At 45.7% G+C, this 21,701-nt stretch overlaps 1 long non-coding RNA gene across 1 annotated transcript in view; it reads left to right on the top strand.

Moving 5' to 3' along the window:
- The first annotated feature begins 6,240 nt into the window (after positions 1-6,240).
- The window catches only part of LOC138453158 (uncharacterized), a 53,838-nt gene continuing 38,377 nt past the window's right edge, over positions 6,241-21,701 (top strand). The window contains exon 1 of the long non-coding RNA XR_011260370.1: positions 6,241-6,587. This is a non-coding gene — a long non-coding RNA (uncharacterized lncRNA). The remainder of the gene's footprint in view (positions 6,588-21,701) is intronic.

The following is a 21,701-nucleotide window of genomic DNA, read 5'->3' as shown; positions in this document are numbered from 1 at the left end:
TGTGGGACCTAGTTGAAACATTCCCTTAAGCAGCAGCCGTTTTTTTGTGTCTTATGTGTAGGAGGAGGAGTCGCGATGTGGTTTGTGGGTTGTGGGGCAGGCCAGCAGGGAACATAGTTCCACTACTTCTTTTCCTGCACTTCGACCACTGGATGGGGCTTCATTTTCTGCTTGTTGAGGACATCTGGCACCCTCTTATTGAAAGCTCTCTTGGATTGAATCAGAACTGTGTGATATTAAGGCTGTATCACATTAAGTACACAGGCTCTCAAAACTTCAGAAGCGTATTAGAAACATAAAAGTGTATACAAAAGAGTAACTGAAGAGTGAGTGTGTGTGTGTGTGTGTGTGTGTGTGTGTGTGTGTGTGTGTGTGTGTGTGTGTGTGTGTGTGTGTGTGTGTGTGTGTGTGTGTGTGTGTGTGTGTGTGTGTATGTCTACTTCAAGAAAATGAATATTCATCAATTTGCACTTATCAAACCATTTTTAAAAACATTATTTTTGCATTAGCATTCAGTGATATTTTTGCATTTTCTGTCATGTAATGCACATTTGTCACGCATAGCTGTATTGGCATTTTGGCAGCCTCCTGACACCAGGACCTGTACAAGAGTTGTAAAAGAGGAGAAGGGAAGGTTATCGGAAGGTGAGTGAGAAGCAATATGTGAAACCTAAAGTGTTTATAAGAGCAGATTAAAAGAGTTTGTGTTCTGTGATTCTAGACTTGTGGTGTGGGCACGTGGGGTATTTGTATCCAGCAGGGAGTCTCAGGTGCATATATCCTACTTGGATTCCTACTAACATGTTCTAGCTTGAGGATGAGATGGGTTATGGGTTTTTTGAGGGCTGTGTGTGACAAGCTGGTGATAGAGATGCGCAATTCTACTGTTATGTCTGTGCAGGAAAGCCAAAACTTTTCAGATTCAGAAACGTATTTACGGATAAACAAGGGGCCACCGTTTGCACAGTAAGGGTCCTGTGGATCCAACACATCGCTGCCTTGAAAGATTCGTTGGTTCCCATCCAGAGGTCTTAGACAGAGGTTTTCATCCTTTACACTGGTCCAGCTTCCTTGGGCTTCTGGACTGGCATAGGCAGTTTGCCGTCAGCTGACCACCAACCTGTTCAGGGGTCCTGGTGCCTGGGGAACACATCACCTGGCTGCACCTGTCCCAGTCTCCTTGCTCCTCAGTGAGATTGCATCATCTTGTACTTCCTCCCACCTCTGAAGTCTGACCTAGAAAGGCCTGGTCGCCAGAACCTCCCTAGTATATCTGGTTAGTAAAAGGGCCTGCTCTCCTCCTATCTCCTCAGGTCTTGTATCTCTATCTCCCACTCTAGCGTCTCTCTGTACACCTCCCTATATTGTACTGTACCTGCCTTCTCCAACCTCTCCAGTTAACTCTCCTAATCCAACATCCTCTAGCACTCTCTCTCAAGATCATAGCAACTCTCCCTGCAACCTCAAAACTCATCTCCAACTTCCTCATTAAATATCTCTTTCAGCTATCCTCAAATATAACTTCCTCCCTCCTACACCCTATGCTCTCATCCAAAACATTCTCTCAATAGGCCTCTAGCTCGCCAATCTACTTCAAGCACCATCTTAATGTGTAAGTTGGCTTCATAGTCTCGTCTCTCCTCCATTTTGGGTGGTGCATATGGGTGCGGATTGCACAAGTGTAATGCGCCTGGGCTGGTCCGTGACTGGGCCATGTTCTTGTGGTCAGGTGGGCTGAAAGGAGGTGGCATGAGGGTACATCAAGAATTGCCACCGTCTTGGATTTTAAGACTGCTCTTCACATTTGTGAGGTCTCGTTCCTTCCCCTTTGGAGGCCTGCTGAAATTGCCTCCTTTGAACTGGGCCTCTCTGTATTTCCTGTATGTAAATCAAAATTCAGAAAAGCCTTTGTAAGCAAGGGAAGCTGTATGGACTGATGGTAACATTTTTATAATATCTATGACACTAGAGGTAGCAGCAGAACAATGTGTGCTTATTTTGACCCTCATGCTGACAATGTGCGTAAGATTCCTTTACTTCTATTTGTGGGTTGAGTGCAATCTTGTAAATGTTTGACTCCCGTAGTCTGCGTTACACTGACTAATGCTCTCACGTCTTTCCTTCAGCAGCAGGAAATGCATGTCTACACTCACCAGTGAATTCAGAATGTTGCAATGCTGTTCCCTTAAAGGGAAAGGCATCGATTCCTGAGCTGGGTTTTAGGGGTCTGGCTAGAGAGTTGTAAGGACTTTCTGTTAGTAGCAAGTCACAGGTGGCCAAATCACACAATGTAATAGGTTTTCCTGTGTACTGAATTGAAAGAGTGTTGGCAGCTCAAGCAGGAAAATATCCCTTGTTCCAATGGGGCAATAGTTATTGTGGTAATGGCCCAAAATGTCGCCCTCACAATTACGACGGCCGAAAATGCCGTTTTTTTTAGACCCTCCTTACAGCATACATATATGTGGGGGGTATGTAATATAATAGTAATATGAGGGGGTCTGCGTGGTCTCCCCCCTCATATGTATGTGGTGTAAGGGGGTTTACAAAAAAATGTACACAAAAAAAAGTCGGCATATTCGGCCGCCGTGATAATAGTGATCGCAATAATCACATAGATCTGTTATTGTGGCGCCTTGTGATGCTGTAGGTCTTTCAGCTTTCTTTAAAATATGTTTAGGTGACTGGCATTTTGAAGTGATGAGAGGCCAGAATACTTTCTAAAATCATGTTTATTCTTCAAAGTTAACATCAATAAACCAACCAGTAGCACAGCGTCCTTCAATTCAGTAGGCTCTTTCTCCCTCTCTCTGCCTTCCATTCGAGAGCCTTCAGCCCTTGGCATTCCCTACTGCATATAATTAAAACTGTGTGTCCAGATGCTGGATACGACACACAGGCTTATTCATTGACCTGCATGATCTGTCGGCGCCACGACTCAAATCATTGCTACCTGTGAAATTCTCGTTCTCCTCCTCTTGCTCATTCACTGTTTCACACCTCCCCCTTGTCACTTTTACAACTCTAGTCATGTTCCAAAACCTTCCATCATCTGTTCTCACCGAATTAGGCAAAACATTCACTACCTTACATGGCAAGGATCATTTCATGGGACACTGCCTCAATGGACTAGACAGTTTAATCCTGACCAAGTCTACACCCTTGCCATGAATGGGTGCAACAGCATTTTTGGTCATGGGAAGACCGCAGCAATGTCATGAGATTACAGCAGTAACGCTGCAAGCCGTGCTCACAAGTGATGAGTTATGGGGGGTAATGTAGAGGGTTAGGGAGGGGAAAAGCAATTTAGGGGAGTCAGGGCACCTGGAACAAAGGGGGACACATGCTGAGTGCCTGTGAGGACGTGGAAGACTTTTTAATTCTGAGGAACCTTTCCCATTATATAATCAGAGAACCTCTAGTGTATCATAGGAATGATATGTTACTGGAAATGATTACTGTGAAATTATTGCAGGAATAAGGAGTTAGCAAATAAAAGTTCATGAGACACTGCCTCAATGGACCAGACGGTTCAATCCCGACCAAGTCTACACCAAGTCTACACCCTTGCCATGAATGGGTGCAACAGCATTTTTTTGAGAACCTCTACTGTATCATAGGAATTTATGTTACTAGAAATGATTACTGTGAAATTATTGCAGGAATAAGGAGTTAGAAAATAAACGTTCAGTGAAATACCATTTGTTAGGAGAGACATAAAGTAATCAGATTTAATGCAACAAAACCCCTGAAATTCAGCACTCGCATTTCAATCAAGTCCACATCAGAGAACAAACATTTGTCACATGAACAAAACAGTGATAGGGCGTAATGGCCAGAATAAGGCCAGGGAGGAAAACAAAATTAAGGAAAGTGGAAGGACCATAGAAAGTGGACAGGGCATTTGGTGAGTGCCTGTGAGGACAGGGAAGAGATTTAGATTTTCAAGTATTATCCGGGGAATCCTGGGGAAATCCTTATAATCTTACACCTATATTGGTCACATCCCCTAGGCAGGGGTAATGGATCTCTGTGCCTAAGGGCATGGCCAGTGGGCCCCAAAGAACCATATTTCTGCAACATGTACAGAGGTCACGGCCAAAGGCCATAGCTAGAGGGCTCCAATGTAACCTATTGCTGCAATATGTACAATGGCCATGGCCAAAATCCATGGTTAAAGGGCCCCAAATACACCTATTGGTGCAACATAGTGGCCACTGGCCATGGCTAGTGGACCACATAGAAATCTCCTGGTGCAAGATGCACAGTGTCCACAGCCGAAGGCCATGGCTTGTGGGCTCCAAAGAAACCTATTGGTGTAACATGTGCAGTGTCCACGACCATAGGCCATGGCTAATGAGCCTGAAGAAACCTATTGGTGTAACATGCACAGTGGCCATGGCCGAAGGCCATGTCTAGTGGGCCCTGAAGAAACTATAGTATAACAAAACCCTTGAAAGTCAGTGAAAAAACATTAGTTAGGAGAGAGTTAAGGTGATCAGATTTAACGTGAAGAATACATAGCAACAATATCTTTGAAATTCAGTGAAAAAAACCTTAGTTAAGAGTGTTAAGTGATCAGATTTAACAGAACAAAACATCTGAAATTCAGCAATCACATTTCTAACAAGTCCACCTTAACTATGCGCCACCTGTTGCACAGCGTATAACCACAATGATAATATCACAGATGACATCACTGATTACATCATACGTGAGATCACTGATTGCATCACTAGTTACATCATACATGACATCAATTATCCAGCCTTGCCTCTATATCAATAATGGATACCCCTGAAAAGAATCACTGTCACTGGCTTTGCAAAGTGCCAACCATCTTGCCCTCTTTAACAAGCTCAAAATGACCATACTTGATGCCACGAACACCCTTTTGCCATTAACTGGCAATTTGAAGGGGCTCTCTTCAAATCCTGCCACTCACCTTCCACAAAACCCACTCAAGGTTGAAGCAGTAGAATCGGCAAACCCTACTCCTGCCATCCTCAATGATGACCTATTACTTACTGAGTCCTCAGCTTGAGGCAAGCTTGAAGCCTTTCCGCAAAAGTCTCAAAACTGTTTAAGTAATGAGGCAAAACCGGCTCTGAACTCTTTTCTCCCGATCTGACTGTCCTGTCTTTTTTGTTTTGTACCTAATATGTATTTGTAGTGCTCCGATGACTGTGGGCTTTCGGTGCAGTATACAAATAAATAAATAAATAACTAGGTCACTGGTTTGATTAATTACATTTTGAAATATGACAACTCAAAATTTTAACATAACATATATGTCCATATTTCATACTTACACAGTACAATGTATTCTGCCCTTATTCCTTTCAATGTAAAGTGAGGTCTTCAAAGGCACATACATACATTTTTAAAAAGAAGAATCCTATGTAAGTAATTATGTTCTTTGGAAGGTAATCTGTTACATTGGAATACAAATTCATAATTGTTTTTCAAAAGAACTGACTAAAAATATTAGTATTACCATTGCTATTTACATAGTTAATTATTTACTTTCTAATCTTAATTTCTTTACTATAAATGTAATTATGTAGTATAAGTAACTGATTTACCTCGCTTATTAACCACACTTTAAATTCTTAGATTATATATTATCACAATGCACATGGGTATGTGGCTTCTTTTGTATATGAAGGGGAGTAGATTGTTTTTCATAATGCGCCCCAAATGAAGTTTTAGCATGAGAGACTCATGTCACACACTGAGCTTCCATCACACACTTGCTAGTATAGCACAAAGGAATGTTTCACATCTGTCCATCATTTCCATGAAACGTCTTACTGGCCCTGATCCATAAGAGCTTAGTTAAGCCAAAATACTTTTCCCCATGCCACTTACTACAAATACTTATTTTCAGGTATTTGTTTAAACATTCTGCCAGAACTTTCCTTGCCAATATACGTGCACAATGGGCGAATAACAAATATTGTTTTTGATTTTTGAAGCATATAATTCAATATTGCGATACGTCCCAATCTTCCCTCCTCGGGCTACTATAAAAGTTGGAGCTATTATTTGTGGGTTTTTTTTCTTCTTAAGGAGCTCTTTCATAGTTCAAAGTCCTTGCATTTCAAATCTTTCAATTTTGAGCCAGTGCTTCATATAGGTGATAATGTTCTATTTTGTTTGCACATGTTGCGTATAGGTAACTAATATACCAACAGAAATGTTTGACTACGCAAATCCGAACGCAGTGTGCATCATCCATCTTTTACTTTTGGGCCTCTCCAAAAGTCAACATTCATAAATCACCATAAATTCAATTCTGGCTCATGGGAAATCCATTGATCAAACATCCGACACATTTGGGTCCAACAGAGTACATAGAAAACAAGTGCTCTTCCCGTGACGCAAACGGTATATAAGAGTTGAACCTGCCCCGTAGTAGTAGTGATATGCAAAAACTCTCAGCAGAGTGATCTTATGTTCTGATTGGCTTAAAAACGACTGCAACATCGGAACATCTTTCACACAGTCTTCCTGAGGATTCAAGGCCACCATGAAAATCCTGTGCTTTGTATTTGTCGTCGGCATCTTCTTCGTTGGAGCTTCTGGTAAGATCCACCACCCTGCAAGCATGAGCCATCCATGGCTAAAAACTGTGATTGTGCAGGGGTGACATCTGAGATGAACTTATTTATTTAAAAAGAGTTCAATTTCTATTTGTGCAATCTAGCTGAAAGCTGTAACAGAAATTGTGGCTGTTGAGTAATTCTTACAAACATAGTGCCTGATTCATGGAATTATTTGCGTGAAAATCGCAGATTTGCGTGCCTTTCTGTCCGAAAATCCCCATACTTCAAACAGGGATTTTCAGGCAGAAAGGCACACAAATCTGCGTCTTCACGCAAATAATTCCATGAATCAGGCTGATACTGTTCTTTTGAACAGAGAACCCATCTGTATATTTTTTGTATTTATTATTATTTATATTTTTGCAATTTTAAAGCACTCAGATAGCCTGCAGGCATTGAGCCGCTGTTACAGGAATTGTTTGTTTTTTCAGTTGCGTAATTGCTTTTTTTTGCCTTAGTTGTGTATTTATAACGCACTTAAACACCCAGAGGTTTCTAAGCGCGGACCCGGGATCGAACCTGTATTGCTTCGTGTCATCTTGCTTTCAAGGCGAGCACGTTGCCGACGAACTATCCTCCCTTTTGCACACTAAGGGTCCTATATCAAAGGGTATGGACTGAAAATACGCCCATTTTAGTAAGCCTCGGATGGGGCAGGTGATATTTTGCAGCCATCTTCTCTTGGGATGGGCACAGTGGTTGAAGTTGCGCGCGAGCAGTTGGGAGCAGTACTCCTCTACTTTTTTTTGTAAATTACATTTTATTGTTCCTATACTTTTTCTTTATTTTTGAAAGAAATCGTTCCAGAATGGTGGTGTTGTTTTAAAATAAAAGTGTGGGACCTAGTTGAAACATTCCCTTAAAGAGCAGCTGTTTTTTGTGTCTTATGTGTAGGAGGAGGAGTGGCGATGTGGTTTGTGGGGTGCAAGGCAGGCCCCCAGGGAACATAGTTCCACTACTTCTTTTCATGCACTTCGACCACTGGATGGGGCTTCATTTTCTGCTTGTTGAGGACATCTGGCACCCCCTTATTCAAAGCTCTATTGGATTGAATCAGAACTGTGTGATATTAAGGCTGTGTCACATTAAGTACACAGGCTTTCAAAACTTCAGAAGCGTATTAGAAACATAAAAGTGTATACAAAAGAGTAACTGAATAATGTATATGTGCGTTTGTGTGTGTGTGTGTGTGTGTGTGTGTGTGTGTGTGTGTGTGCTGTGTGTGTGCATGTCTAGTTCAAGAAAATGAATATTCATCAATTTGCACTTATCAAACCATTTTTAAAAAGATTATTTTTGCATTAGCATTCAGTGATATTTTTGCATTTTCTGTCATGCAATGCAAATTTGTCATGCATAGCTTGTATTGGCATTTTAGCAGCCTCCTGACACCAGGACCTGTACAAGAGTTGTAAAAGAGGAGAAGGGAAGGTTATTGGGAGGTGAGGGAGAAGCAATATGTGAAACCTACAGTGTTTATAAGTGCTGATTAAAAGAGTCTGTGTTCTGTGATTCTAGACTTGTGGTGTGGGCACGTGGGGTATTTGTATCCAGCAGGGAGTCCCAGGTGCATATATATCCTACTTGGATTACTACTACCATGTTCTAGCTTGAGGGCGAGATGGGTTATGGGTTTTTTGAGGGTTGTGTGTGACAAGCTGGTGATAGAGATGAGCAATTCTACTGTTATAAGCCCGTGCAGGAAAGTCAGAACTTTTCAGATTTAGAAATGTATTCATGGCTAAACAAGGGGCCACCGTTTGCACAGTAAGGGTCCAGTGGATCCAACACATCGCTGCCTTGAAAGATTCTTTGGTTCCCTTCAAGAGGTCTTAGACAGAGGTTTTCATCCTTCACACTGGTCCAGCTTCCTTGGGCTTCTGGACTGGCCTCGGCAGTTTGCTGTCAGCTGACCACTGACCTGTTCAACGGTCCTGGTGCCTGGGGAACACATCACCTGGCTGCACCTGTCCTAGTCTCGTTGCTCCTCAGTGAGATTGCATCATCTTTAACTTCTTCCCGGTTTATAGTGAATATGTCGAATGACATTTTTTCGAATGCCATAATGTAAAAAAAGAAATGCCGAAAAAAAAATGCAATTATTTTTTTTTAAATAATTTTATGGGCATAATTTTTTTCAACATTATTGCATTCGAAAAAATGTGTTCCACATTTTAACTGGATACCACTTCTTCCCACCTCTGAAGTCTGACCTAGAAAGGCCTGGTCCCCAGAACCTCCCTAGTATATCTGGTTAGTAAGAGGGCCTGCTCTCCTCCTATCTCCACAGGTCTTGTATCTCTATCTCCCACTCTAGCGTCTCTCTGTACACCTCCCTATATTGAACTGTACCTGCCTTCTCCAACCTCTCCAATTAACTCTCCTAATCCAACATCCTCTAGCACTCTCTCTCAAGATCATGGCAACTCTCCCTGCAACCTCAAAACTCTGCCTACAACTTCCTCATTAAATATCTCTTTCAGCTATCCTCAAATATAACTTCCTCCCTCCTACACCCTATGCTCTCATCCAAAACATTCTCTCAATAGGCCTCTAGCTCGCCAATCTACTTCAAGCACCATCTTAATGTGCAAGTTGGCTTCATAGTCTCGTCTCTCCTCCATTTTGGGTGGTGCATATGGGTGCGGATTGCACAAGTGTAATGCGCCTGGGCTGGTCCGTGACTGGGCCATGTTCTTGTGGTCAGGTGGGATGAAAGGAGGTGGCATGAGGGTACATCAAGAATTGCCACCGTCTTGGATTTTAAGACTGCTCTTCACATTTGTGAGGTCTCGTTCCTTCCCCTTTGGAGGCCTGCTGAAATTGCCTCCTTTGAACTGGGCCTCTCTGTATTTCCTGTATGTAAATCAAAATTCAGAAAAGCCTTTGTAAGCAAGGGAAGCTGTATGGACTGATGGTAACATTTTTATAATATCTATGACACTAGAGGTAGCAGCAGAACAATGTGTGCTTATTTTGACCCTCATGCTGACAATGTGCGTAAGATTCCTTTACGTCTATTTGTGGGTTGAGTGCAATCTTGTAAATGTTTGACTCCCGTAGTCTGCGTTACACTGACTAATGCTCTCAATTCTTTCCTTCAGCAGCAGGAAATGCATGTCTACACTCACCAGTGAATTCAGAATGTTGCAATGCTGTTCCCTTAAAGGGAAAGGCATCGATTCCTGAGCTGGGTGTTAGGGGTCTGGCTAGAGAGTTGTAAGGACTTTCTGTTAGTAGCAAGTCACAGGTGACCAAATTACACAATGTAATAGGTTTTCCTGTGTACTGAATTGAAAGAGTGTTGGCAGCTCAAGCAGGAAAATATCCCTTGTTTCAATGGGGCAATAGTTATTGTGGTAATGGCCCAAAATGTCGCCCTCACAATTACGACGGCCGAAAATGCCGTTTTTTTAAGACCCTCCTTACACCATACATATATGTGGGGGGTACGTAATATAATAGTAATATGAGGGGGTCTGCGTGGTCTCCCCCCTCATATGTATGTGGTGTAAGGGGGTTTACAAAAAAATGTACAAAAAAAAAGTCGGCACATTCCGCCGCCGTGATAATAGTGATCGCAATAATCACATAGATCTGTTATTGTGGCGCCTTGTGATGCTGTAGGTCTTTCAGCTTTCTTTAAAATACGTTTAGGTGACTGGCATTTTGAAGTGATGAGAGGCCAGAATACTTTCTAAAATCATGTTTATTCTTCAAAGATAAGATCAATAAAACCACCAGCAGCACAGCGTCCTTCAATTCAGTAGGCTCTTTCTCTCTCTCTCTGCCTTCCATTCTAGAGCCTTCAGCCCTTGGCATTCCCTACTGCATATCATTAAAACTGTGCATACCAGATGCTGGATACGACACACAGGCTTATTCATTGACCTGCGTGATCTGTCGGCGCCACGCCTCAAATCATTGCTACCTGTGAAATTCTCATTCTCCTCCACATGCTCATTCACTGTTTCATACCTCCCTCTTGTCACTTGTCTAGTCATGTTCCAAAACCTTCCATCATCTGTTCTCACCAAATTAGGCAAAACAATTACTACCTTACATGGCGTGGATCATTTCATGGGACACTGCCTCAATGGACCAGACGGTTCAATCCTGACCAAGTCTACACCAAGTCTACACCCTTGCCATGAATGGGTGCAACAGCATTTTTTTGAGAACCTCTACTGTATCATAGGAATTTATGTTACTGGAAATGATTACTGTATAATTATTGCAGGAATAAGGAGTTAGAAAATGAACGTTCAGTGAAATACCATTTGTTAGGAGAGAGTTAAGGTAATAAGATTTGATGCAACAAAACCCCTGAAATTCAGCACTCGCATTTCAATCAAGTCCACATCAGAGAACAAACATTTGTCACATGAATCAAACAGTGATAGGGGGTAATGGGCAGAATAAGGCCAGGGAAATAAAGGGGAGTGGAGGGACCATGGAAGGTGGAGGGGGCACTTGGTGAGTGCCTGTGAGGACAGGGAAGAGTTTTAGATTTTCAAGCATTATCCGGGGAATACTGGGGAAATCCCACGGGAATGGGGAGAGAATTTTAAAAAAAGTAATCTTACACCTATATTGGTCACATCTTCTAGGCAGGGTAATGGATCTCTGTGCCCAAGCGCATGGCTAGTGGGCCCCAAAGAAACATATTTCTGCAACATGTACAGAGGTCACGGCCAAAGACCATAGCTAGAGGTCTCCAACGTAACCTATTGCTGCAATATGTACAGTGGCCATGGCCAAAATCCATGACTTAAGTGCCCCAAAGAAACCTATTGGTGCAACATAGTGGCCACTGGCCGTAGCTAGTGGGCCACGTAGAAACCTTCTGGTGCAACATGTACAGTGTCCACAGCCGAAGGCCATGGCTAGTGGGCTCCAAAGAAACCTATTGGTGTAACACGTGCAGTCTCCACGGCCGAAGGCCATGGCTGGTGGGCCCGAATACACCTACTGGTACAACACATACAGTGGCCACAGCTGAAGGCCATGGCTTGTGGGCCCCAAAGAAACCTATTGGTGTAACATGTGCAGTGTCCATGGTTAAAGGCCATGTCTAGTGGGCCCTGAAGAAACTATAGTTTAACAAAACCCTTGAAAGTCAGTGAAATTGCTTTAGTTAGGCGACAGTTAAGGTGATCAGATTTAACGTGAAAAATACATAGCAACAATATCTTTGAAATCAGTGAAAAAACCTTTGTAGAGAGTGTTAAGTGATCAGATTTAACAGAACAAAACATCTGAAATTCAGCAATCGCATTTCTAACAAGTCCACCTTAACTATGCGCCACCTGTTGCACAGCGTATAACCACAATGATAATATCACAGATGACATCACTATTGTATCTGTATTGTTGTATACCTCTGTAAAGCGCTCTGTTGCTTCTCAATAATTACAATAACAATAATAATAATAATAATAATAAAATAGATACTCAAAAAATGCATTCAAATCCATCCAGTAGTCATAAGTTATTAGAAATAGAATTCTAGCAAAAAATAATGCACATAGGTTGTATCTTCTATATAAAGCAGCAGCTATCGCCCTATAATGTATATATTATTCGTATGTGAGTAGCAACACACAACTTTAGGGTGTATGTCATTTTACATTGGAATTCCCAACATGCATAGACTTTGCTTCATATAAATAGTAAGGATAAGCATGCACACATATAAATGCATGCTCTAATTACCTTTTGAAATGAACACCGTCTACCTCTCCAAACTACTTGCATAAGTGATTTTCGAATGACCTCTTTAACCCTCCCCATGCATGTAGAAGAGTTGGGAGATTTAGGCAATGCTGGTTCCTGTGCATCCTAACATTCCTCCCATCCCTTCTAGATGATGCCCTTTCCACACACAAGGCACACACCATACCCATCAGCTGGGCATTGTTGGCATTGCTGCTCTATCACTGCCTTCACTGTGTGGCACAGCAGTCCAGGAAGTAACAAACCTGTTATGACTCCGGACAGACACGTGTGTGGGTGTTTACTCCGTGATCACGGGTATTATAAAAATCTGATGAACGAGGATTTTGGTAAGCCACATGCACAAGTGCTGCAACATATAAAGGTTTGAAGGTGACCTCGTTCTTCCCACTACTGGCTTCTCAGGAAAACGTGATATGTGGATTACATTTACAATACATCTCCTTCTACCATTACCCGAAGTGGTTAATGAAAGCCATGTAGAATGAGTAACTTGCACCTCATATGCATTCTGTGCAGACCTGCCCTGTACTGATCTCAGCAACTAGTATCCCATTAGGCAATTCCTAATCCTACATACACAAACTAGTGGTGCCTATATTTTACAGTGGGTACATGGCCTCCGTGTGATCTTCTCCACAGGCTCTTCCCCCTCCTTAGTACATCCGTCCTGGTCCTGAGACAGTGCTTCCTGTAACTCCAACTTGCTTACCCGTTCTTGCTGAATATCCGCCTTGGGACCTTCATCAAAAAACCTCCAAGCACTAACCGCAAAAACCTCTCCTACCCCGCTTGAAAAGATGGTGTGTAAATATGTGTATTCAGAACGTGAAATTCTATCAAACTCCATCAATTAAAATCGACACTTATTCCATACATTTTGATAATAGTAAACATTGATACAATACACAACCCAAAGGCCATAAAAATATACATGCTTACAAACACATGAAAGCCTTAGACATTAAGGGGGTAATTCATAGAATTCAGCGCACAAGTGGCGCACGCGGCTGGTGCACAGTGTGCACGTGCGACAGTCTGCACCAGCCGCGTGCGCCAAAATCCATTTCCGCGCACAGCGTATTCATGGATTTTAACATCCATTACCAGCCGTGGTGCAGAGTGGCGCAGCGACACTGCAGCAGCGCCAGTTACGCACCAACCCCTCCCCGTGCGCCATGTACAGCGCTCAAATCCCGTACATGGCACACAGGCCAGTGGACCAGCATACAGGCCCCCAACCACGAAAACACCTGTAAAACTCCCCGCACACCCCTCTGAATACACGTACCCCGCTGCGCGGGGAGAATCACATGCGATTGGCCCTGTGTAAATGAGGTAAGTGTATTACTGGGGTTGGCGGGGAATTCCACATGCGAATGGCCCTGTGCGAGTGGGGTACGTGTATTTCGGGGGTGCGCGGGAAGTTTCACACGCGATTGGCCCTGTGCGAGCGGGGTATGTGTTTTTCGCGGGTGCGTGGGAAGTTTCACATGCGATTGGCCCTGTGCGAGCGGGGTACGTGTATTTCGGGGGTGCGCAGGAAGTTTCACACACAATTGGCCCTGTGCGAGTGGGGTACGTGTATTACTGGGGTTCGCAGGAAGTTTCACACGCGATTGGTCCTGTTCAAGTGGGGTACGTGTATTTCGGGGGTGGGCGGAAAGTTTCACGCGCGACTGGCCCTGTGCGAGTGGGGTATGTGTATTTTGGGGGTGCGCGGGAAGTTTCACACGGGTATGGCCGTGTGCGAGCGGGGTACGTGTATTACTGGGGTTTGCGGGGAGTTTCACACGTGATTGGCCCTGTGCGAGCGGGGTATGTGTATTTTGGGGGTTCGCGGGCAGTTTCACCCGTGATTTCGCTGTCAGCGTGGGGTACGTGTATCCAGTGGGGTGCGCGGGGAGTCCCACACGTGAATTGGCAGTGTGGATCCTCCCAGGTGTGCCCACTAACCCCTCCATGGCCCCTGCAGGCAGCTCACACCACAGGGGACTACCCAGCACCCCTGTTCATGTCCCACACGCAGCCCATCCACCATGGGCATGCCCCCCAGCCAGCCCACATGTCACCTTGTACTAGTGATCACCAACTCATGTCCCCCAGCACCCCCATCCACCCAGCAGTGAGCCTCAGGCCCCGACTCATGTCCCCCAGCACCCCCACCCACCCAGCAGTGAGCCTCAGGCCCTGACTCATGTCCCCCAGCACCCCCACCCCTCAGCAATGAGGGGCACCTGCCAGCAGGCCCGACTCATGTCCCCCAGCGCCCCCACCCACACAGCAGTGAGGGGCACCTGCCAGCAGGCCCCGACTCATGTCCCCCAGCACCCCTACTCACCCAGCAGTGAGCCTCAGGCCCTGACTCATGTCCCCCAGCACCCCCACCCACCCAGCATTGACGGGCACCTGCCAGCAGGCCCCGACACATGTCCCCCAGCACCCCCACCCACCCAGCAGTGAGCCTCAGGCCCTGACTCATGTCCCCCAGCACCCCCACCCACCCAGCAGTGAGCCTTAGGCCCCGACTCATGACCCCCAGCACCCCCACCCACCCAGCATTGACGGGCACCTGCCAGCAGGCCGCAAATCATGCCCCCCCTACATGACATAAAGATGCACAATCAACTGTGCCACGTCGCTATGCTGCTCTTCGTGATGGCGTGCATGCTCCACCCCGGAAGCACGCACGTCATCACGAATGTCACGCGTGCGCAACGCAACACCAGTCAGGACGGATCCCATACGTTCATGGGACCCCTCGTCTCCAGGTAGTGGAGAGGCAGATGATGTGGCACTCCCCCCTACCTGCGGACAGGCCTGGGACGGGGCATCCCTGCTGGTGCATGGTGGTGCAGTCACAGGGCCAAGGACAGCGACATGCACAGGCCCCTCCGCGATGACCTGTGCTGCCTCCTGACCCTGGCCCTGGACTGCACCACTTGCACCAGTGGTACTACCCCCACCTGGCCCCATGTGCGGCTCAGTAGCAGGCTCCTCCTCCTCTGTGGAGACCACCAACCTGGATGTCTCCACACCGTCTTCTGCCATTGTAAGCCCCTGTGGGGACTCACCCGGCCCTTCCGCTACAGCCGTAGTGGCAGACGCGGCACCAGTCCCCTCGCTCCCGGATGATGGCAATTCCTGCGAGGGTGGCTAGGCCTTGCGGCGCCACCCGGTGGAGTCAACCCCGCCTCTTGGCTCCACAGCGCCGTCTCTGCCCTCTTCTTCACTTGACGCTGCGTAGAGGGAGACATAGAACACAAGCATCAGGGTACAGTACAATATTCCCCTAGACAGGAAGCAATAACACATGAGTGGCACTGTCAAATGTCACTTCCACCCTGTCCCACCACAATAGATGGGTAAAAGCATGCAACACACATGCAGAAACAGGCACGGCGCCTGCAATCAACATCAGCATCCAGTACAAGGGCCTCTTTTAACCAAAATGTTGCCTTCAAACTCACATGCATCATGGCTCACACTGATCCCATGCACACACATCACCGAAGGGTCATGCATCATGGCTTGTACACCACAGACACAGTGGATAAACACAGTGGATACAATGGTGACCGCACTGCATGAGTGAATCTACACATCATCAGGGACATGTGTCATGCATCCATGGTGTTTCAAAGTCACAAACACACTTCTCAGACACACACACACATGTGCACCATACATGTACATGAGAGCAGCACCCACCCCTAACCCCACCTCCATGTCCAAGAACAGAGACTGGCATGCATTCATGTGTGCATTCCGCATACAGCTCCCCATGTTACATTGGAACACATGCACCATCCATGTGGTTCACACATTCCTGCTCTCACATGCATGACCATGATGTCCCTGCACACACACATCCATACATGGCCTATGTCACACAAAGAAGCAAGTATCAGACTACCAGCATACTGCAACATGCCTTGTCTCACACAGCAATGCTTGGCCACTTACCGCTCAACTCCAGACAGGTCTGCCTCTGAAGGATCTGGGCATGGAGCGCTAGGCCTACGGGTTCCAGGACCCTCATCTGGACGTTGCTCATGCTGACCCGGCACCCCTCTGCATCCTCTGCCTTCGCGAGGCGCCGGGCCTTGTAGAGGGTCCTGGACCTGAAGTCCTCCCAGCGCTTCCAGACGTGCTTGATGTCGCGGGTTGCCACCCCCTCCGCGTTGATGGCAACCACTGCGTCCTCCCAGATCCTCTCCTGTCCTTCCTTGTTGGCGCGTGATGTTCCGAAGAGGGCATCATAATGTCCCAGAACATGCTCCACCAGGACCCCAACTTCCTTCTCACTGAAGCTGGTGGTCCTCTGCCTCTCTGGCTGGGGGTCGCCAGTGGTCTCAGATGGTGTTTGCCCCGACATGACGACCCCCGAGGCAGGCGTGGGTGGGCAACTGGGTCCTGGGGCTGGGCTGTGGAGCGATGGTATCCCAGTCGAAGTCTTCTGTTTCAGCAGGGGTGGACACAGCAACTGGACCCCTGCAGATGGCTGACGTGCAGGCACCAAATAGCAGGGCACGTGGGCAGCAGGCAGGCAGCAGCAGATGGCTGGTGGGAGCGTGCTCGGGGCTCTTGGGGGCAGGAAAATGGCCTTTTGGGCAGTCGCGTGGTCTTCCATGTGTTTTCGCTGGGCCAGCTTGATACGGAGTGATTTGGCACATGAAAAAAGTGCACGTCAGTGTGAAATCCGAGGAAAGGCCCTTAGCGCGTAAGCGCGTAAGTGACTTTACGCGCGTGGGTGTTCCCCACAACACGGGTGCATTGTGAATCAGCACAGGAGAAAACTGCACGTTGAAAGGGGCCCTTAGGGGTCCCTCGCGATATGGAAACAAGGCAATAACCATACACGAAAGGATGCGCCAGACACGAGGTTCAAATTCCCAATGCTAGGGTTTATTGCAAGCAAAATAGTCCCAATTGGCCAACTGTGGTCTCACGCCCCGCGACGTGTATTCTCTAGACCTCGAGGGACGCAAGAGAGCGAATTAAGTACATTAGTTACATATATACAAAATGCATATCATACAATCAGCTATGTCATGTTTAACACCCCCCTTTTATTAAGTTTCTTTGAACACGGGATGATGATGGACATTTCCGACGAGTATGACAATTATGACACTTTCGATGTCTATTCTAGTAACAATGTGCAGTTTAGAAAGTGCGGAGGCATCTTCTAGCTGTTGAACAGAACACGGTGCTTCTGTTCTTGGAAGCAAGCTGCACACGGAGGAAGAGCCACATTCCAAGCTTTGCTATCTATGAGGTGCTATTCGTGTCCTCGGAGCCGACACGCTCTAAAGGGTTTTGTGAGGGGGGCCGTAAGAAGAGCATAATTCAAGCCTTTAGCTGCTTTATTCTAACATATTCTACCACAGTACGAGACTGGCTGGCAGCTGTGAAATGATTAAATGCCCTGCAGCTCTCCCTCAAGGCTACAGAGCTGGAGCGTGGGCATTCCTTTCTGGGCTACTCATGAGGAGTTTCAACGAACTCCTCAGTCCCGCGAGCTTGCCCTTTCATATTCAGACAACAATGTCAACAGTCGAGCAGAGTAAGCAGAATTCGCAAGAATTGCAAACTCCACACAGTTTAGACAGAAAGCAATGAGCAATGGTTAACAAGCAAAATAGCGATTCTTGCTACATTTAAAATGGCCGTTTGTTGGTCAAGCATAGCAGTCTATATTTCTATAATTCTGTGCATAAAACGGTTGGCCTTCGGCCATCAAGATACGTCTATCATTCAAATGAAGGGTATTCACTTTTCCAGATTGACAAACCCTCCTTTTGGCCGTATGCCAAACGTCTTATCCATTCATTGTATCCTCCTCTGATGAGGATAAGTCTGGGGTATCTATGTCTGAACCTTTCATGCTATCATGAGCATCATCTTCATCATTAATGTCTATAGCCATGAATTGTTTTACTGTTTTTGTTTCATTAGTGTCTCTGTTATTTCGGCCATGCGTTTGTTTTCCTCTCGACACCATGTGCATATATCCCTTAATACATCCCTCAGTTGTCTCAGTGCAAACTATTGGTAGGCATTGTATGCAACAGCAACATGTTATGAATATACTAAGTACCACCATTAGTATCGAAATTAGCTTCCATCCCCAGGACCGCAATAGTCCCCACAACCAGGATCCTATCCCCCAACCCCCTTCTTCAGTAGAGAGTGTGGAACTTAGGACATGTAATTTCCAGATTGCTTTAAATATCGTAGGGGAGTAATCATCTATAAAGACAAAGCATGCAGTTTTTACGAGTTTGCAAACTCCCCCACGATCAACTAATAGTATGTCAAGCGCCATTCTGTTTTGTAGTGCCATTAGTCTTATTCCTTTCTCTTCTAACGTCATATTCAATAAAATATCCGTTGTTGAATCTATTGTATTTTTTAATATTCTAGACAGTTTTCTTATATTATAGGAATTTTCTATTTGGGCCAAGAATGGTATAAACGATTTGGCTACATCTATTGCTATCATTCCATCTTCACTACTCCTTTGAGTTCTACCTTTTGTTTGTCTGGCTACTTCTGCTGTCTCCAAGAGGAACACTCCTGGAAACAGTAGACCTAGGTAGCATGTACCTCCCCAGTTCCTAGGTAACCATGGATATGCTTTTGCCCCACATATAAAGTAAACAGGGTCCCCTACGTACACGGGTTCTATTTCGTGCTTTAAAACCACTGTGTTCAGGCAGCTGCTAAACGTTCCTACTTTATAGGAACCTTTTTTCTTTAAACATAGGGGAGCAGTTTTGGGGCTGTGATCCACTGTATAGGCAGGGGGAACAGCATCTTTATTCCATTCATCCCTCATTCGAAATGTCATTACTGATGTTTCTTCTGTTGGCGGGGGTCGGTCTATTCTGCCTATGTAATCTATCTAGTCTTGTTGTCTTTCGTGTATTTTTACTCATGGGATCTGGTGAAAAAACGCGAGCTTTGTGGAATATGGAACAACCCACAGGTCTCATGATCACTTCCTGAAATTCATTCATATTGGTCTCATCTAGCTGACCCGTATTACTCTTGTTCCATTTCCCAAAGAACATTGCACTCAACGATACTTCACATGTATAAACCACTGATAACGGTTGTACATACCAGCCTATCCCTTTCCCACCATGCTGTGGTAAATGGGCACAAACCCAGCAATCTTTTTTCTTTAAAACCGCATGGGTCATGTTCATGATGAGCAACAATGTATTGTTGCCATATCCTTTTCTATGTCTTTCTTCCATTGGGGACAAAGTACCAGTGATTACATGAACCGGGCTTTCAGTAGCTGCTTTTGGTAAAAGTGTTTCTAATGGGTGCGCGGACTCCAGGAACCATAGTGTAATAGCTGTTATTGTTGGTACTACCATACTTAAGAAACACAGGACCAATGTCCAAATCAATACCTTATTCCTTTTACCATGCTCTTTCCCCTAAATTTACAGTCTCTAAAACTATCATCTTTTCAGCAGGGGTGCAGGAGGAGGCTGAAACCGGTCTTGATTTGTTCTTCATCCTCCTTCTTCTTGCTGGCAAAGTTCGTCGCAAATGTCTCTCGTTCTTGATGCCAGAAAAGTTCAACGAAAATGTCACAGTTCAATTCTGCCAGCCCTTTCACAGCCTTGATCACTTATCCACTGCGAGCAAGATTAGTTGTTCTTTCTCAGACTGCTCAGACGTTTTCTGAACAGTTCTTTATTGATAGAGTACTATGTGCATCCAGCTTGTCCTGCTCTGGCTTAGGACTCATGTACTCTATCAGCCTTAGTACTTATGTGCGTCCAGCTTGTCCTGCTCTGGCGCCTGACACATGTACTTTATTATAAGCGCACAAGGAGCCGTGAGTCTTGAATTGTCCGACTTGCACAAATCTCACACTTCTCTCCTCTACGCCCCTGGTTCCTACTCCGTCCGTGAGTGGAACCAAAGGCAAAAGAAAAGCACCAAAGATCTGTGGATCACTTTGCCTGTCAAGGCCGCAAATTATACCGTTTCACTCCTGGTATTGTATGATCCGTGAATAGTGCCGTTGCACTTCCAGTATCAGGCTCAGTGTCAGCCTGCGGCACAATGATGGGTAGCGATGAGTGCCGTGGCAATGATGTAGTTTCTTTCTTTGGCTTTGGTGCATTTGCAGAAGCTGGTGGGCGCCAAAGGGGTACACGCGTTGTTTCTGCTCGTGTTTGCAATGCAGAGTTTGTGTCGCTCGGCAGTGATGTTGTTTCTGCTGAGCAACGTTGGGGCATTTTTCACCCTTTCCCTTTCCTGGCAGCCTCCTCAGGCTCTGTTTCAAGTTTCACTTCTCGCTTAGGCTTTGTTTCAACTTTCACTTCTCGCTCAGGCTGATGCTGTGGCAGTGGACTGGCAACAGTTTCTTTTGTTTCCGAGACCGTCTCCTTTCTCTGGTCGTCGGAAGTTGTCAGCAGTCCTGGGAATCTTTTGGCATGTGTCGCATGGATCCATGCCTTACGACCGTCCACTCGAGTGGCCGTTTATGCTGCCAAAAGTACTTGGTCGGCGCCGCACCACCTGGGTGCTAATGACGTCCTCTGTTGAAAGTTTTTAATCAGGACCCGGCTTCCAGGCTCCAGCGTATGCCCCGGTACGGTGTATCGCACTGGTAACGCCTCCTACACCTGCTGATGAATCAAACGCAACTTCTGCATTAAAAGGCCACAGTACGTGCTTAACACAGAGTGCTTTACCTCGCGTAGTCTTTTGGGCTGAGGCGCGCACCATACATTTGCTGGTCTCCCCATTATAATTTCATAGGGGGAGAGCCCAGTTTTAGCCTGCACAGACGTGTGCATGCACAATAGCGCTAGGGGTAATGCATCCACCCAACTCAACTTGCTCCCATCACAGATTTTAGCTATCTTTGACTTTAAGATACCGTTATGTCTCTCAACAAGTCCGGCGGAACTTGGATGCCTGGAGCTGTGGAATCGCTTGTCAATCTGCAGACCTGCACAGATCTGTAGTACTACTGCGCCCACAAAGTGTGGGCCGTTATCTGACCAAAGGACACGGGGCAGCCCGAACCGGGAGAAATACTCTTTCAACATTACTTTTGCCGTTGACATGGCAGTATAGTCTTTTAAAGGATATGCCTCCACCCACTTGCTAAATGCACAAATCACCACTAACACATATTTGTAGTTCTGGCACCCTTCCATTTCTATGAAATCAAAATGAATCACCTCGAATGGCATAGAGGGTGGGCCAAAACTACCTACTGGAGTCACGGTTCCCTTCCCTACATTGTGTTGCAGGCACGTAATACAATTCTGCACTAGCCTTTCTGCATTCTTTTTTATGTGCTCATTTTTCCAT

The sequence above is a fragment of the Ambystoma mexicanum genome, chromosome 4p, assembly GCF_040938575.1.
Source record: "Ambystoma mexicanum isolate Mex_15411 chromosome 4p, UKY_AmexF1_1, whole genome shotgun sequence".
In the NCBI taxonomy this organism is placed as follows: domain Eukaryota; kingdom Metazoa; phylum Chordata; class Amphibia; order Caudata; family Ambystomatidae; genus Ambystoma; species Ambystoma mexicanum.
The sequence above is the reverse complement of the archived record's forward strand: the minus strand, read 5'-3'. Positions and strand labels throughout refer to the sequence as shown.